Source organism: Adiantum capillus-veneris, chromosome 1 (assembly GCF_014529385.1).
Source record: "Adiantum capillus-veneris isolate H3 chromosome 1, ASM1452938v2, whole genome shotgun sequence".
Taxonomy (NCBI): Eukaryota; Viridiplantae; Streptophyta; class Polypodiopsida; order Polypodiales; family Pteridaceae; genus Adiantum; species Adiantum capillus-veneris.
The window spans coordinates 30,227,817-30,247,938 of NC_140931.1; positions in this window are offsets into that span (position 1 = coordinate 30,227,817).

The window sequence follows — 20,122 nt, forward strand, 5'->3', positions numbered from 1 at the left end:
CCATTCTAACTCCTCAAAATTTCTCTCACATGCAAGGCTCTCTATCAAATCCCATTCGCAAGAAAGTATAGGGTAGCATACGTAGAACACTTGTTGAAAAGACAAGGGGTACCTTTCATCAAAAATAGAAGTGCATGCCTCTGGTGAAGTAACCATTTCTGACAAGACAGATAGATTTGGTTAGGCCTTTAAAACATAAGAGTTGTTTTTGTGTGTTGCTTGACTTGACACGGTGAATTTGGACTTATATGTAAGATCTGATAGGGTGCTCTCTCATTGCTAGGCGCTCTTGCTCTTTACTATTTTTGTTTTTTTGTGAGTATAAGGCTATATATATACATTCCCTAAGATCGGAGATTAAGAGGTCAGGGAAAAAGGTTGAGAGGGAAGCAAGTGAATGATGGATGTCCACAAACACTCCCCCCTTCCTTGGGTAGATCATACCGTTTGAAATGAGCTTGTCACCCTTTGAAACCAATTGTTCCAGTTGGTAATAGGTGAGGATTTTTGCCATTAGTTTTCTATTACCCTAGGTGCCTCGTCAAGTTGTAAGGGTGGTAAGGTACTCTCCCAGGATTTTATTTGCAACGTTGTTGTAGGTGGTGAACTTACCCCGGAAGGTGCAAACTCTTTCGTGCTTGGATGGATATGTACAGTGGTAGGTGGAGGTTGTGTCGAAGCTTCTATTTGGATATAGGAACTACATGAAGAGCAAGAAGCTTCATTTGATTTCCCTGTTCCTGAGCTAGGTGGGACAAATCGTTCTTTCTTTGGTACCCAAACTAGCTCTAGAACGGGTGTGTAACATTCCATGATTTTTTCCTTTCCGCGATTTTCAATTTGTTTTGGAGCCACAGGATTGGGTTTACATGGGCCAGGTGACAGGTAAGAGTACACTTTACGTTTGGGCACCCAGATTTGATCATTTCCTTCATAGTATCCTTGGGCTTCCAATAGTCGTTTAGGAATCCAACGCAGCGTTTCTTTACATTTCTTGGAGTGAGTGGTACGGTTCTTACTAGGTTTCCGTGTTTTTGCATCAACCACGCTCACTACAGAGGTTTTAGGGACCCACTTGTATGTTTTCTCTGTTATATTAGGATGGTTCTTGTGTGTCTCAAGCTTTCTTTCAACTACATTAGTTGAAGCTCTAGAGAGTTGGGCTATGGGGACGTATGGTTCAACCTCCTGGACATGCAATGTCTTGGGTTTTATTTCCTTGGGCAATATCTCAGGGACTATGGCTTGAGTGGTAGGGCTAAGAGTTGGTTTTTGCGTTGTAACACCCCCAGTCCCCCAATCAATAGTGCATTTGGTGGCTATCATCCACGTGCGGCCTAGGTTTATATTACCCTCCATAGTTCCAGTAGGCATGACCAGAAAGTCTTGAGCTACCACCCCATTGTCATAACTGACAGAAGTGTGCCAGATTCCAAAAACCGCAGTTTTTTTCTTGTTGACACCCTTGACTTGGATAATACTCTCAGATAGAGGTGGCTTCCCTAACTGACACCACACCCCATAGGATAGCAGATTGTATTTAGCACCCGTGTCCAATAAGGCGTTATATAGCACTTTTCCATAGGCACTATTTAGCTCAATGGGGTATCGTAGAGGTGTGTCAGAGTCCAACCCATCCTCTTCGATTTCCACGTGGAATGCATTTGTGACCCCAAGGTTAGCCTCTCGTTTTTGTCTTATACGTTGTTGTCGCTCCTTAGCCTCAGCTTGAGCTTGTATCTTGTTTAACTCGGTTTGTGCTTTGGCGGCCTTCTTTTGATGAATGGCCCGTAGTTCTTCTTGGCTTAAAGGATCATAATATCTTTTGAATTTACTCCCATTGAGGAATCCAATGGTTTCAACTCCATCAAGAGTTTCCACACGAAGGGTACCTTGTGGGGTAATTTCACATACTCTATATGGTCCTTTACCAGCATATTTCAACTTTTTCTTCTCTTTACGTACTCCATACATAAGGACTTTATCACCAACTTTGATATCCTTGTCCTTCACATGGCGATCAAACCACTTCTTTCTCCTATCCTTTTCCACAAGAGCATTTTGCACAGCCAACTGTCTCTCTTCGTCTAGTTTTTCTAAGATAAACAAACGCTCAGTTAAGGGGTTACCATTCCATCCTTCTTGCAAAGCTACCCTAAGACTAGGAATGACAAACTCCCAAGGCATAACCGCTTCTTGGCCGTATACCATTTTGAATGGCGTACAATTAATAGCCACTTTATAAGCAGTACGATAAGCCCATAGAGCAGATGTCAACTTCAAATCCCAATCAGTGCGATGAGCTTCTACCGTCTTGGTTAAAATAGAGATTAGAGTCTTGTTGGTGCTCTCGGCTTGTCCATTAGCTTGCGGGTAATAAGGTGTAGACTTATGGTGGGATATCATAAAGGTCGTGGTAAGCTCTCTTATTACCTCATTTATAAAATGGGTACCATTATCACTAACAATTTCAAAAGGGCAACCAAATCTTGTGATAATGTTCTCAAAAAGAAACTTAGCTGTTGTCCTCGCGTCAGCTTTTTGTGAAGCCTTAGCTTCAGCCCACTTTGTTACATAGTCCGTAGCAATTAGAATATATCGAGATTGAGTGTTGCGAGCTGCGGGACTAATTGGACCTACAAAGTCTAAGCCCCATTTTTCAAATGGTTGGGTTACTTTAATAGGATGTAAGGGCATTCTGTCCTTGCGCTGTGTGGTCTTGTAACGTTGGCACTCATCACACCCTTTTGTAAAAAGTGATGCATCCTTAAATAAAGTTGGCCACCAATAGCCTGATTGCAGCACCTTTCTAGCGGTCAGGTCCCCTGAAAAATGTCCTCCTGCTATGCCCATATGTGCTTCTTGCAAGATATACAAATATTCATCCTCGCGGGCACAACGCCTAAGAATATCGTCCTTGCCTAATCTATACAGGGTTCCGGCAATCAAACAATAGGGTTCACATTCTTTTACTAGCCTTCGAGCGATATCCTTACGAAGTTCCTTGGGTGGAAAACCATTAACTAAAAAGTTAACAATGTTCTCACTCCATTCAGGCATAGTCTCAACTATGAATAGGGAAGTATCGGGTAATTCATCATCAACTCCTGTAGGGGCTTCACCATTGGGTATGCGAGACAAATGATCAGCCATGACGTGCCTTTTACCGGGTCTCACTACAATCGTGAAATCAAACTCAAGAAGAATTAACAACCATCGTGTGATTCTTCCTGTGGAGCATGGCTTGTTTACCAGATACAGCAACGCTTGATGATCCACATAAAATACAAACTTGTTTGCCAGAAGGTAGTAGCGAAATTTCTTTACTGCATAAACCATTGCCAAACCTTCTCGCTCTGTAGTGGTGTAGTTCCTTTCAGCATCGTTCAATTGACGGCTTGCAAAGCTAATGGGATAGTCCAATTTATGTTCTCCTGGTTGAGTGAGAACACACCCAATAGCAAAGTTTGATGCATCAATATGCACATGGAAAATGACATCCCAGTTAGGTGTCCTTAAAATTGGAGCACTTGCTAGTGTTTTCTTCAATTGTTCATAGGCCTGGTCACACTCTTCAGTCCATTTAAATTCAATGAGAAGCTTGTACAAAGGACGTGCTATCTCAGCGAAAAATAAAATAAACCGTCGATAATAACCCACGTGTCCCATGAACCGTTGAACTCCCTTGTAATTGGTTGGTGGTGGTAACTCTAGAATCACTTTAATTTTGCTCTCATCGGTTGAGATACCATTCTTGGATACTATATGCCCTAAAATAACTCCATGCTTGACCCAAAATTGGCATTTGAACGGGTTCAATGAGATACGATATAACCTACATTTTTCAAACACCTTCCGCAAACATGATAGATGTTCTTTCCAAGAAGAGTAAACACAAAGGTCGTCTAAGAAAGCTTCACAAAACTCTCTCAAATATTCTTTAAAAGCAGTGTTTATTAATCGTTGGAATGTAGCAGGGGCATTTGTTAAGCCAAAAGCCATCACACGAAATGCAAACACGCCAAATTCTGTGATGAAGGCAGTTTTAGCTTGGTCCTCTAGCGCTATCGTGATTTGGTTGTAGCCTGAGTACCCATCTAGAAAGCTATAAGCTTCCTTGCCTGCAACTCTTTCGAGTACATGTTCGGAATATGGTAGGGGGTAATGGTCTCTTCTAGTAGCTGCATTAACTTTTTTGAGGTCCACGCACACCCTGAGTTTCCCATTCTTTTTTGGCACGATAACTATTGGCGACACCCATTCAGAGTGTTCAATAGGATATATGAACCCACATTTGATAAGCTTTTCTAGTTCTTCTTGAATGATCTTTGCGTACTTAGGATTCATCGGGTAGGGTCTTTGTTGTACGGGCTTCGCAGTGCTAATCATAGGGATTGTATGTTGGACCACAGAAGGCGGAACACCTTTCATATCATGGTATGTCCAAGCGAATACGTCCTTGAATTCCTTGAGAAGCTCTTTGAGGACCGCCTCTTCAACTTCTGTGAGGTCTTGGGCAATAAAAACAGGTTTTGATTCTTCACCGGGGTCAGCTAATTCTATTTCTTTAACTATTGCCGGACCATCATAGATTCCATTATTCCCATCGATAGGTATTCTTTGGGCTTTTGTGTACACAACCTTTGCTTCCCCTGTGGTGTAAGATTTGAAATGTTCTGGTGCAGGATGCAAGTCTGTGGATTCTGGTTGTGCGTTGGTTTGTGCTTCCATTTCTGCTTTCTTGTGTTGTCGAGCTAACTCTTGGTTTTGACGCCTCCTTGCAGTGCGGCTCAACTTTGGCTTGTCTATGATCTCTAATTGGGCTATGTCATGGGGTCGTGGTCTACACCACATAACATTTTGGAGATATTCACCCCAATTGTCTACCAATTTTCGATGAGCATCGCATGCTCCTATATAACTGAGCCATTCTGCTGAGGATCTCTTCTTGTTTATCCTAGCACGTACGTTGGCTCGATATCGACGCCTCTTAAGGTTTTTCTTTTTCTTATTTGAGACCTGCTTTTGATTTGCATTTAGATCTGGCTCACTAAAGGAGTCCTCGTTGGTGTCCTCTTCACTCTCGGAGGAGCTATCATCGGTTGATGTGCTCGATCCTTCCGAATGTTTTGACTGTGAACTTGCTCCACTCTCTAATTCATGAGATTCAGAATCCGTTTCACTCTGGGAGTCAGTGTCCAAGTCGTGTTGGTCAAAGTCTTCTATTGAGCTATCAGTGTCACTGTCAGATTGGTCCACAATTGCCTTGCCCTTAGAAGATGCATGTATGGCACTTATCATGTTCAGAGGTGCAATTTGTGGTACCTCTTCCCCCTCTGGTGTGACCCAAGTGGTTCCTCTATTTCCCCAGGTATCTATGGTTGCAGCTAGGTGTACCCAATCCACATTGTCCGACTCAGTCATCCCAGGTAGGATATCCATATAAGGAGAATCTTGGCCAATGTCTGTATCCTTCTTACAAGTGTAACAATATTGTAGTGGGGCCGAGTGAACTGTGGTGTCAGAGCGATGATCAATAATGGTTTTACTCCCTAAGGGGTGTACCTTACCAGTCACCAAATCCACTCTAAGGACAGAGTCTTGGAATTGCAAATAGACATGATTTTTAGACCAATCGTGAACCATTTGTGCTTCCCTCATGAATGGTCGTCCTAAAATCATTTCATATGACATAAGGTGTTTAGAGAAATCCATTACAATGAACGTATGTCGCACCTTGTATCCTAGAACTTTGATCTTAAGATCCTTGAGCATCCCCATAGGTTTGGCTATGGTACCATTTGCCATCTTTACCACAATGTTAGTAACACTGAGGCGGGGTTTTCCCATGGATTCCCAACAATCTTTTGTAACGATGCTAACTCCCGCACCACCATCAAGAATTCCCTTTATAGTTAATCCCTTGGTAGTGATGGGTAGGGTCGCATTAGACTCGTCGCCTTCAAAATACTGCCCTAATTCGTTAATGGGTACCTCGATCATAGACTCGTGTCCATCTAAGTCAAGTGATTGCACATGATTTTCCTCATCAATCATAATCGAGTCAGGCCTATTTGGTTGCGCAAACTGCGGTAATCCCGTTCGTAGCTCTCCGTTAAGGAATGCTCGAAGTGCAAGGAATAACTCAGGATCTCCATACAGCTTTGCTATGATCGTGGTTTGGACCTCAGAAGACATGAAGTCCACTAGTTTGGCAACATTCATTGGCGTTTTGCAGGGTGTAGGTCCTTGACTAGGAACTGGTGAGGATGGAATCTCATATTCCTCAATGGGATCAGGTATTCCTTCGTTAAACATCCTTTCCAACAAGAAGGGTGTATGCTCACTTTCTGATGTCCCGTCCTCACTCCCTTCTTGGATGATACTAGATATGGCTAACGGTCTATGGTTCATGTGGGGTGGATGAACTTGCGTGGGAAACACTGTGTCATGAATTTTGATATGCATGGGTTCTGGTTCTAGTTTCCTTTGAGTCTCCTCCACTAAACCTCTTAGATGTTTCACCTGCTCAATCTCGTCTACTGGGTTTGGATACGTCCCAATCTTCTTTTTACGATTTTTCCCTTTTTGCCCCTGCGGTTTATCTTGGGGGTCTTGGATTGGATTTGGAAACACTTGTGGTGTTTTCAGAGGCTCTTTATGGTTTTCTCTCATTCGGTTTTCATTTGGTTCCATGTTACGGTTTTCTTTGTCGGTCTTTCCCTTTGTGGTATTGGTTCTAGTCTCCATTGTCTCAACTGAATCTGAATCATCCTCGAGGTCATTCATATACACGGGGTCATCTCCTGTTCCTATGTTTGTTTTGGAACTTGGCTTTGAATTTTCCGTATTCTGCGACTTCTTCCTTCGTGTCTTCTTTTTCTTTGCTTGGATAATTGACGCGGTATCTCTCTCTTCGAGGATATGTCCTGGCCCTTGAAGCATGGACCGTGTAATCGCATAAGCGGGTGCGACGGGTGGTATTGGCGATGTCACACTAGCAATTTCGACCAAATTCAGGGGTGTGATTTTAGGCGCATTTGGGTTATAGGGGCATTGGGCAATCAAGTGATCTATGCCACAACGATTACATGTGAGTATTGGCATTGCAGACGTGCTCCCTTGATTCACTTGCATCTGTGCAGCATTCTTTTGCAGCCTAATAGGGCACTCCGCTACTCGATGTGGTCCACCACACTCGTAGCATTGAAGAGGTGGCCTCCTAGCCTGGGTGTTGATATTTTGACCTCTGGATGCGAGAGCAGCAGCTTGATAAACCGGCTTGACTTGTCCCCAACAATCTTCCATGTAGTATATAGGACATTCTTCCAATGTATCAAGTCCGTAGGCAATACTAGTGTCTATTTCCTCCTCACAACCATCTGCATAAGCATTTGATGGCTCGCAACCCACTTGGTTCATAGGGGCGACTCTTGGATGCGGGGGCTGCGGTCCTAGCACAGGAGGTGGTAACGGCGTAGCTTGTACAACATTTTGAGGTCTAGGGACCATGTGTTGCGGTAGTTGCTCAACAGGTGGAGTAGGCATCAATACAGGAGCTCGAGGCGCATCCGTGTAGGCTACAGGTGGTCTATTTGCCATCATACGTTTGATCATTAAACAATCCTTAGCTTGGTGACCATACCTACCACATGCGTTGCAAGTTCCATTAAATTTTACTCTAAACGTAGGGCACTCACTAGTGCTATGTGGACCTAAGCAAATGGAACACCATTGTTGCTCCCTTCTTGGATACATGTGACTATTTTGAGGGGGTCGATTATCCTTAAGAGACTCTTGGATTGCCTTGGTGAGGTCTGTCAAGAATGTCTCAAATACCTTTGGCTCATTGGCAATGGGCTTTGCAGTCATGGGTTCATACTCAATGGCTTGTGAGCTAGTGGATCTCGTGTCAGTAGACACCCTCATGCCTGCTATCATCAAGTTGTCCTCTAATTGGATTGCATTGGCAGTGACATCTTCCCAAGTTGTGATACCTCTAATCACTAGTCCATTATAGATTCCTTCATTCCTCAACCCTCGAATGAATCGATCAAGCAGTTGGTTATTGTTGAAGCGCTCATTTACAGGGCAACGAGAGTTTAAGTGCTTTAGACGACTAATGAAGTCCCTTACTGACTCTCCTTCCTTACGTTCGGCCTTCTGTAGCTGAGATGCTACACCCCAAAGCACACCTTCTCGTATGTACTCTTTTAGAAACAATCTTCGAAGGGTAGGGTAGATTGTTTTCTCGTCCACCCTTAGGGTCCTATACCAATCTCCAGCCTTCCCACTTAATGTCAAGCTTAAGGCATTGCACTTATGTAGTTCGTTGCGTTCCCCTAAGGAATCACATACTTGTTCAAACACTTCAATGTGTTTCCTAGCATCTTCGTCCCCATTGAATTTTTGCGTGAGTTTGGCAATTTGTACTGCCTTACTTCTAGGCTCTCTATCAGATGCGTGACACATATTTTCCGCGATAGATCGACCTATGGTTTGAGCAAACGTTGCCAAGTCACCTATGTGAGGAGGTAGGGCCGGTGGAGGTACTCTTGGAATCATATGTGGGAGAGGAACGGGTACCGGTCTTGGCATATGTGTAGATGATGCAGGATATGGAACATAACCGGGCATAGGTACACTCGGATAAGGGCTAGGGAGCGGCACTCGAGGAGCATAAGCAAGTGGTACAATTGGAGGTGTGGGGGCCATGTGTGCATAAGGGGCTAGAGGCACATATGGTCGAGGCCCCATATTAGGTACTACGACACTAGGTAGTGGCACTGCGCTAACCGTAGATGTCATCGGTACATTCTCTGTCAGGCTTATCCCTGGAGTGAGCACTGTGTTTTCCTTAATAGAGGGTTGAGCCAAGTTAGGGAAGCTAAAGTTTTCGCTCGGAGGCTCAGATTGCATAGAGACCCCAGGTGAAATGACGTAAGATGGGTCCATGGGGCTCATTAGAGGAGTCTCCATTTGAGATAGAGTAGGCTGTTGAGCCTTGCTCGTATCCAGAAATCTCATGGGGCCAGTTGAGAGTATATTTACCCCTCGGTTTTGCCTTTCTGATTGAATAATGCCATGGATAACATTACAGATCATTTTCTGTTGATCTTCGATGCTCGTGGCACTAGAGGTGGATTGTACAATCTCTATCCATCCTACATGGTAGGCGTGGCCAGAGTGTAGATCCGTCAACACCTCAGTGTGGAGGTCGTATGTCCAATGATCATTAATGAACAATCCTTCTAGAGTCGACGTGTTAACGGTTTCTTGTGAGGTAGAAGCAATGTTGCTCCCCGTGGTTTTACTTGCCACCAACGGTACTCTAGAGGGAACTTCTGAAGGAGGCAGCTCAACAGGGCCTTCTTGGTAAGAAGTTGGTAGAATATCCACATGGACACTCTTTGGGGGTGTGGGGTCCACGTGCGATGTGAAAGGAGAGTCCACTTCCCCACCCCCTTCGTGTGCTTCATTTGCATCAGGTTCCGAGCGAGTAGCTCTACCTAATGTTTCCATGAAACGGCTAAACATACTAGTACTAGGCTGTGGAGCTTCGGGAGGTGCATGGCCTTCTCTCTCAGTGTTTTGGTTAGGGTATGCTTCCATGATTTCTGAGTCGGAGGAGGAATCACTAGCGGCTATTTTAGGGTCTTGGGTGGTGCTACCTTGTGTCCCCGCTGAGGGTCTAGAGCTTATCGTGGATGGGTAATGGGTGTCCGTATGAACAGAGGCACCCTCAATATGCTCGTGTTCTAGCACCCGCCCAGAGCGTAAGTGCATGTGCTTTTGATACCCTAAGGTGTCAAAAAGCTGCTCTAGGAGGCCTTGTGACTAGTTTTTAGCGTGTCTTTTGTTTGTTTTTTTGCTAGATTTTTTTGAGCGTGTCGTGGAATGGGCCGTGTGATAGCTCAAAACGAGCGTATCGGTCAGAGGGTCGTGCCGTGCTTTACAGCCCTCCGTTTGGTCACTCTATGCCCTCGGAATCCCTAAAACTGTCAATTTCCAGTAGGGAACTAGGCCCAAACTAGAAAGTCTAAGGGTGCAAGTGGGAAGAGAAAGGAGGAGAGTGGAGGACTTGTCCCACATGCTCTCATTCTCTCTTGAGGGAGTAGGGTATATATATAAGAGTGAGTCTAGCATATATCATAAGACTGAGGACTGAGGCCTGGGCCTGGGCTTGGGCTAATGATCCCGATCCCGATCTATCTTTTATACAAACCAAACCGTCACGTTTTTTATTTTCGGAAAAATTTCGCCGCCCGCTCGCTCACGTTTTTAATATCCGTTTTTTTTCCTTTGAAAATTTTAAGATTTATTTTTTTTTTCCGAAAATTATTACTATTATTTTTTTAAACTTTTTTTTTTCAATTTTTTTTTTTTTGATGCAGAAAAACGCAAAAAAGCAGAAATTGCAGAAAACTGACAGAAAAAAGCAGAAATTGCAGAAAATCCGCAAAAAAATGCAGAAAATGCACAGAAATTGCTGAAAATGCTGAAAATGCAGAAAAAACGCAGAAATTGCAGAACTTGACAGAAATGCGAAAAATTGCAGGAAGTGGAAACGCCGAACTTGAAAACGCAGAAATCACAGAATTTGAAAAACGCAGACAATAACAGAAATTGAAACTTGACAGCAATTGCAGAAAACGCAAAAAACAGAAACCTTCCACACACTCCTTCCCTGCCTTTCCTATGATAGAAATTGCACCACAAGGAAGCGTAAAGTGCTAACCGAGCTTAGTGTAGGGCATATCCCCGGCAGCGGCGCCAAAAATGTGCGCTCCTTGCCGCACTGTCGAAGCAAGGGACTTGCCAATACACCGTATGCGAGCCACAAACGGCTCCAAGCACACAACAAGCCTAAACTAGCAAGCTCAAGAAAACAAAGGGTGTGTCACTCACCGCTCTACGCTCGCCTTCGTGGTGGATTCCTCGCCGCGATGAAGAAGAAGCTGCAGTCGTGCCGCGCTCAACCGCTTCGCCGCCGTCGTGCCTTCGTAATGCTCGATCGCACACACACTCTCCCTCTCTCTCTCTCTCTCACACACACACACAAGGAGGTGAAGAAGAAGAAGATGGAGATGGAGCAAGAGCACTCTTCAATTGCACAAATGAGAGAATGAGTAAAAATTAGGTTTAGTTGGCTTTTATAGGAGCTCACCCCATTCACACTTGGGCGCCCATGCTTAACCAACTAATCCCTTGAATGTCCAAGTTAAAGTGCGCCTCTCATCGGCGATCACTCTACCTTTCCCTATTGGTCCGACAAGCCCGGTACCTGACTCTAAATCATACATAATACGCGTCCATCGTAGGTGATCAGGTGTCCGTGTGCCGTGAGGGTTAACAAGGATGTGGAGAAGCTTTTACCTCTATGGATGCATTACATGAGGAGCTAGAAGCTTCATGGGACTCCCCCCTTTCTGAGCTAGGTGGAACAAATCGTTCTTTCTTTGGTACCCAAACTAGCTCTAGAGCGGGTGTGTAGCATTTTGTGATTTTTTTCTTTCCACGGTCGTTAATTTGTTTTGGAGCTACAGGATTGGGTCCATATGGATCAGGTGACATGTAAGAACACAATCTACGTTTTGACACCCAAATTTGATCATTTCCTCGATAGTAGCCTCGGGCTTCCAATAATCATTTAGGAATCCAACGCCACGTTTTCTTACTTTTCTTGGAGCAAGTGAGACGTTTCTTACGAGGCTTTTGTTTTTTAGCACTAGCTATGGTTGCTAAAGAGGCTTTAGGGACCCACTTGAATGTTTTCTTCGTTACATTAGGATGAGTCTTGTCAGAAGCTATATGCATTGCTTGTAGCATATTTAAGGGTACAGGAATTTCATCCCCCTCAGGTGTTACCCAGGTCGTCCCCCTATTTCCCCAAGTGTCTATGGTTGCTGCTAGGTGGACCTAATCCACATTGTCCGACTCAGTCATCCCAAGTAGTACATCCATATAAGGAGAATCTTCCTCAACATCAGTGTCCGCTTTACATGTGTAACAATACTGCAATGGGGCCGAGTGAACTGTGTGTCAAATCACGATTGATTATAAACCTGTTTCCTAGAGGATGTGCTCGACGTGTCACAAGATCCACTTGAATGACAGAATCTTGGAACTGCAAGTAGACATGGTTTTTAGACCAATCATGCACCATTTTTGCTTCCCTCATGAAAGGACGTCCTAAGATCATCTCTGATGCCATAGTGTGTTTGGAGAAATCCATAACAATAAAGGTAATCCTTATTTTATGTCCAAAGACCTTGATCTTGAGATCTTCTAGCATCCCAATAGGTTTAACAATAGACCCATTGGCCATCTTCACTACTATGGTTGTGGTCGCAAGGCGAGGTCTTCCCATAGTTTCCCAGCAATTTTTAGTCACAATGCTAACCCCAGGGCCACCATCAAGGATTCCCTTCGCAATTAATCCCTTAGTAGTGATTGGTATAGTCGCATTAGATTCATCACCCTCAAAGTATTGTCCCAACTTGTTAACAGGTATTTCTATAACAAGGTTCTCATCTAGGTTGGGTTGTGGATCTAAGTGTTCCTCCTCTGTTGGCATCTCCCCAGCTCCATCCATCTGTGCAAATTGTGGTAGCCCAAACTTCAGTTCTCCATTGAGGAAGGCTTGAAGAGATGAGACTAGCTCGGGGTCTTTATATAGTTTGGACATGATGGTGGTTCTAACTTCTGAAGACATGAAATCCATCAATTTGGCAATGTTTAACGACACCTTTTGGCCTTGAGTCCCTTGACGTGGGGAAGATGGGATCTCCATTTCTTCAATAGGATCAGGTAGTCCCTCTGTAAACATTCTTTCCATCAAGAAGTGAGTACGCCCACTTTCCCATGACTTTAAGTCACTTTCTTCTTGGATGACACTAGGTATGTCTAAGGGTCTATGCACTTGGTGAGGTTGTTGTTGCGTAGGGAACACGATGTCTGTAATCTGGATCTTCCTAGGTGTTGGTTCTAGACCCCTTTGGGTATCTTCTACCAAACTCCTTAATTGCTTGACTCGCTCAATCTCCTCTGTAGGGTTTGGGTAAGTTTCTATCTTCTTTTTGGATCCTGGCCATTGTGGCTCATGAAGATCTTCCTTGTTGGTTTCTATGTTAGTGGTTGTTTTGGTCTCCATGGTTTCACCTGAATCAGAATCTTCTTCAGCGTCGTTCATATATACTGGGTTGTCACCAGTCCCTATGTTGGTCTTTGAACTGGGGTCTGACTTCGCTGCTTTTTGCGATCTCTTTCTTCGTGTTTTCTTCTTCTTCTAAGATTGGGCAATTGATGCCGTGTCTCTTTCCTCAAGAATATAATTATTTTTTTGGAGCATCGATCGTGTGAGTACGTTTACTGGTACCACGGGTGTACTTGGTGATGGCTCCTTGGTAACTTCAATCAAGTTTAATGGCGTGATCTTCGGTGCATTTGGATTATTTGGACATTGGGCAATCAAATGATCTATGCCACATCGATTACACATGAGTATCGGCATTGTAGACATGCTCGCTTGATTGGTTTGCATAAGTGTGGCGTTCTTTTGTAGCCTAATAGGACACTCGGCTACACGATGTGGACCTCCACACTCATAGCAAGAGGTGGTCTCTTAACAGTGTAGTTGATATTTTGGCCTCTTGCCGCAAGAGCAACTACTTGATATACGGGTTTGACTTGTCCCCAATAGTCCTCCATGTAGTATTGTGGACTTTCTTCAAGCACATCCATCCCATAGGCGATATTAGGATCTATATCTTCCTCATAGCCTTCCAAAGAAGAAATAGATGACTCACAACCCACTTGATTCACAGAAGTGATTCTCGGATGTGGTGGTTGCGGTCCTAGCACTGGAGGTGGTAAGGGTGTTGTTTGAACAACATTTTGGGCCCTAGGGACCATGTGTTGTGCTGTTTGTTCAATAGGTGGGGCCGGCATCAAGGCAGGCACTCGAGGTGTGTCTGTCCATGCTAAGGTTGGTCTAGTGGCCATCGCACGCTTAAATACTATGCAATCCTTAGCTTGATGACCATACCTCCCACATGCATTGCAGTTCCCATTGAATTTTACTCTAAAAGTAGGGCATTCACTGGTACTATGCGGTCCATAGCATATTGAGCACCATTGCTACTCCCTTCTTGGATACATATCATTGTTTTGCGGAGCACGATTGTCTCTAAGACTCTCTTGAATAGCCTTGGTGAGATCTGCTAAAGTCATCTCAGATATCTTTGGCTCCTTAGCAATAGGCTTTAGGGTCATTGGCTGATGCCCTGATGCTTGCGAGCTAATAGATTTAGGCTCATCAGACACTCTTTCTTCTTGAATCATTAAATTATCCTCCAATTGGATCGCATTGGTGGTGACTGCTTCCCAAGTGGTGATACCTCTAATGACTAGGCCATTGTAGATATCCTCATGTCGTAACCCCCTAATGAATCTATCAAGCAATTGGTTATTGTTGAAGCGCTCATTTGGATTACAACGAGAATTCAAATGCTTCAAGAGACTTATAAAGTCTCTCACCGACTCTCCTTCCTCTCGTTGGGCTTTCTGGAGCTGAGAGGCTACACCCCAAAGCACTCCCTCTCGTATGTATTCTTTTAAGAACAGTCTCCTAAGAGTAGGGTAAATCATTTTTTCTTCCACCCTTAGGGTTCTATACCAATCCCCAGCCTTTCCACTTAAGGTTAGGCTTAAAGCATTGCTCTTATGTAGGTCATTGTGTTCTCCTAGAGAATCGCATATTTGTTCAAACACTTCGATATGCTTTCGCACATCCCCGTCTCCACTAAATTTTTGTGTAAGCTTGGCTATTTGTACTGCCTTACTTCTAGGCTCTCTATCAGGCGTATTACGCATATTCTCAGCAATAGATGGACCGATATCTTGAGCAAATGTTGCCAAGTCACCTAAGTGAGCAGGCACCGTGGGTGAAGGTGCTCCAGAGACTACATGTGGAGTAGGTATTGGAATCGGGCTTGGCGCATAGGAAACCCTTGGGTATGATGTTGTGCCATGTGGTGGTCCATAGTTCATATGAGTGGCCCTAGGCATAGTAGACGTTGGATGTGACATGCTAATGCTAGCCGGTATAGTCCCATGGAAATAAGAACTTGGGTGTTGTGGTTGTGGGGCATAGGTAGTTGAAACAATGGGAGGGGTAGGGACTACATGAGTACGTGAACCCATAGGTGCATACGATTGGTACGCACTTGTAGGTACTATTGCAGGTATTGAGCTACCATGTAGCAGTGCTTTACTAACAAAGGAGGTCCATGGTGTGTTTCTTGGCATGCCCATCATTGGGGTAGGCATGGTAGCCGTGGTGTCATCAAGGGAAAGATGAGCTAGACTTGGAAAAGTAAAGCTATCACTTGTGGGCTCATATTGCATTGAGACCCCTGGCGAAACAACAGATGGGGGATCGATGGGACTCACTGGGGGAGTCTCCATTTGTGATAGAGTGGGTTGTTTCTCTTTGCCCGTGTCTAAAAATCGCATAAGACCAGTCGAAGGTATGTTTATTCCTCAATTTTGCCTCTCAGACTGGATAATCCTATGGATGACATTGTATATCATGTGTTGTTGTTCCTCTAGACTAGTGGCACTAGATGTGGATTGTACAACTTCTAACCAACCCACATGGTATGTGTAGCCCATGTATAGGTCGGTCAAAGTCTCCGTGTGTAGGTCATATTCCCAAATTTCATTGAGAAATACCCCGTCCAAACTTGGTGTACTAGAGGGTTGCCGTGAGGTAGATGCAATGTTGCTTCCCGTGTTTTGACTTTTAGTCACCGCTACCTTAGAGGCGACTTTGGAAGGTGGTAGCTCGATAGAGCCCTCATTAAATGAGGTAGGTAGAATGTCCACGTGGACACTCTAAGGGAGTGTGGGGTCTACAGGAGATGTGAATGGTGATTCTACTTCCCCACCCCCTTCGTTTACTTCACTAGTTGTAGGTTCAGAGCGCGTAGCTCTACTAAAAGTTTCCATCAAACGGCTAAAAACACTAGTTCCAGGTTGCTGGGCCCAGCTAGGTACGGTTTCATTTGTTCCCCCGGGGCTTTGTGTAAGATGCTCTTCCATAATATCGTAGTCAGAGGAAGAGTCGCTAGCCGCTATATTTGGGTCTTGGGTTGCACTACCTTGGGTCCCCGCCGAGGGCGTAGATCCTAGCGTGGAAGGATAGTGAGTACCCCCGTAAATCGAAGCACTAGCTAGTTGTTCGGACTCTAGAACAAGACCAGAGCGTAGATACATGTGCTTTGGGTGCCCTACAAGTGTCGGCAAGTACCCTCAAAGGTTACTTGCTTTGTTTTGTGGGTGTTTTGCACACCCGTTTTCTACTTGATTTTGATGTTTTTTTAATGTTTGATTTTTTTGATTGAAGTGTGTGATAGCTCGAAACGAGCGTATCACTTAAAGGGTCGCTGTGTGCTTTACAGCACAATTTTCGGGCATCTGACGTTCCGTTGGTCCTCAAAAATCAAATTTTAGCTACATGTGAAACTAAAATTCGTTTTTTTAAAAGGCGGCTGAGGCCTGGGCCTGAGCGTGAGCTTAGGCTTGGGTTTGGGCTTGGGTCTGGGAGATATTCTCGATCCCGGTCCTACCTTTAAAATTTTTTATTTTTTATTTATTTTATTTTTATTTTTATTTTTATTTTTATTATTTTTTATTTTTTTAAAAGGATAAGGTCGCCGCGGCCTGCGCGAGAGCACACACACACTCTCTCTACCTACTTCTAACTAATACACCTACTCTTACACACTAACACACTCTATTAACTCTCACTAATCTACTTCCTACTTATTGTACACAGAAAACTAACTACCTTAATACACAGAGAATAAACACAGAACCTTTGAAAAACTCCATTAATAAAAAAAACACACAGTATAACACCAGATCCCTCTTCTCAACACACACACACACACTCCTTCCTTACCTTTCCTACGATAGAAATTGCACCATGGAGAAGCACAGAGTGCTACTCGAGCTTCATGTATGGCACTCCCCGGCAACGGCGCCAAAAAAGTGCGTGTATGTCGCACGTGTCTATGCAAGGAACTTGCCGATACACCGTGTGTGAGCCACAAATGGCTCCAAGCACACAACAAGCCTAAACTAGTAAGCTCAAAGAAGGCGATGGTGTGTCACTCACCGCTCTACGCTTGCTTTGTGGAGGATTCCTCGTCGCGAAGTAGAAGGAGACGCCGTTACGCCGCGCTTAACCGCCTCACCGCCGCCGTGCCGCCGCAATGCTCGATCGCACACACACACACTCTCTCTCTCACACATACACACACACACACAAGGAGGTGAAGAAGAAGAAGATGGAGATGGAGATGGAGCAAGAGCACTCTTCTATTGCACAAATGAGAGAATGAGTGAATTTTAGGTTTAGTTGACTTTTATATGAGCTCGCCCCATTCACACTTGGGTGCCCATGCTTAGCCAACTAATCCCTTGAATGTTCCAGTTAGAGTGCGCCTCTCATCGGCGATTACTCTTACCCTTTTCCTATTGGACCGACAAGCCCGGTACCCGACTCTACAAGTAAATAATACAACGTCCGCCGTAGGTTAGAACGTCCATGAGCCGTGAGGGTTAACAACGGCGGTCCTAAGTGTGTTCACACATCACTACCACATGTATATGGTAACAATTTCCACCAAAATTACATGGTTTTTGGACTTAGGTTAGGTTGCTTGTTAAGACACATGAGTGTTTATAAGTGGTTTTTGTTTCATGCTTGTTAGTTCATGCATATCATGGTTGAGCAAGAAGCAACCTACTGTGGCCACTTCCAGTTGTGAAGTTGAGTACATGGCAATCTTCACAGCTATGGTTGAGTGTATGGCTTAGACACCTTATGACTGATTTGGGTGTTGGACAGGACATTGCCAACATCATGACTGATTTGGGTGTATGGCTTAGACACCTTATGATCGATTTGGGTGTTGGATAGGACACTACCAACATCATCTACACTGACACTCAGAGCACATTGGTAGTTGCAAGAAACCCAATTTTTCATGCTCGCAAAAAGCACATTGAGGTGCATTATCACTATGTCAGAGAGAGACTCTCAGCAGGAGAGATCAACTTGGCTTATGTGACAACATAGGATAACCTTGTAGATCTGTTTACAAAGGCATTTCCTTGCGAGAAGTGCAAAGCTATCCGCAAAGCTTTGGGCTTGCTCCCCCTTTTTGTATTGATCATGTCCTTAGGGCATGGCACTTCCCTATACACTATGTGCCACCTCTCGTTCACCGCATCACTCCCGGGGGGATTTATTACCATATATATGTGGTAGAAAAAGGAGGTGAGGATAGAGTTTTTACCCATTTAGAGGGCCTAAATATGCTCATCCTATCTTACTTAGGTGATAAAATAAATTAATAAAACATAACTCTTTTAGATTAGTTATTGATGATAAAAAAAAGCATCAAAATTGTAATTCTTTGATATTTCCATCCAAAAAATAAAACAAATTCAAAACATGACAAACTATCAGATCATAAACCTTTGACATTCATAGAGCTGACAAATAATTTTGTCAATGCCGTTTTTTGCATAACAGATCCCTTACAATCTTCTATGGTTTGTGCTATATAGCACGTGATGTTCCCACTTCGTTTCTCCTCTTTTCGGGCAGTTTTCACATAAAGTACATGCATTCCCCATGGCCAACAACAACACATATGTGTTCAAGATGTTTGCTACTGAGGACAGATTGGATGGGGATAATTACCCTACGTGGGCTTACATGATGCAACATGTTCTTGTGTCAAAGGGTGTCTGGAATATTGTGAAGGGCATTGATGTATGTCCTGGTTCTGAGGATGTAGGCGATGTTGAGGATGTTGCAGGTCTTGCTGCAAGGATTGCTGCTGTTAGAGTTGTTTTGCCTACGACAGAACAAGCTCGTTGGGATGTAAAAGATGCACAGGCTCATACATTGATCGTGTTGTCTATGAAGTGCACTATTACTCCCCACATTCGTTCAACAAAATCTGCAAAACAAGCTTAAGATATTCTACCTGCTCTTTATGCAAGTCGCAATGAGGCAAAAATTGCATTGTTGCGTAAAGAGCTGAAGTCCAAGATTATTACATGAGGAAGATGATATGGACACTTTCCTTGCTGGTGTCAAGGATAACAATGAGCTACTTATTTTTGTAGGTGAAGTTATTTCAGATAGTTCCCTTGTGCAGACGTTCTTGATGCCTTGCCAGATTCTTACGAGACTTTTGCTAGTACTTGGAGACTTATGACCCAAGGAAATCCTGAAGTTGTCAAGTTTGATGCATTGTGCACATTGCTGTTGCAAGAGTCACTTTCTAGAAAAAACAAGACTATATAGCGTGCAGTTGAACATGCTTTTATTGCTACTCAAAGAAAAGGTGGTAACAACAATGCAACCACTTCTCATGGTTCTTCTGCGAGTGGAAAATCACATGTTGCTAATGCTTCTACTGGCAACAATTCGTCTAGAAATTATGGTGATAAGGGAAAAAAGAAGATGCGTTGCCATTACTATAAAGCTAATGATCACTTGATCAAGCAGTGTCCTAAGTTGAAGGCCAACTTAGGCTAAGAAGAAAGAGGGTGCTTCCACTATAAAATGCAACTATTGTTGAGTCTTTTGTGAAAGGAAATTGTGATGCTGATGTTGATGTAGAATGGGCTTTTAGTGCAGAGTGTACCTTTAATCTTGTTGTCCATGATGCATGCATGCAGATTCACATGTGGTATTTTGATAGTGGTGCTACAAAGCACAATACCTCACATCATGATTTGTTCAGCTCTCTTGAGTTCGTCCCTCATGGGAATTTAGTTACTTGTGCCAACAATGCCTCTTATCCGGTGCAGGGAGTTGGAAAGTGCTTATTGTTGCAAATGGAAGTTCTTTTACACTTGTTGATGCACTTTATGTACCTGGGATCAAGAAGAATATTTTGTTTGTATCTACACTTGCTAGACATGGTCTTGTAATCAAATTTGTGGATGACAACTGTAACGTACATGATCTCAATTTTGGTGATGAAATTGTTGCATCTAGAATTTTATGCCATCAGCTGTATAAGCTCACTTT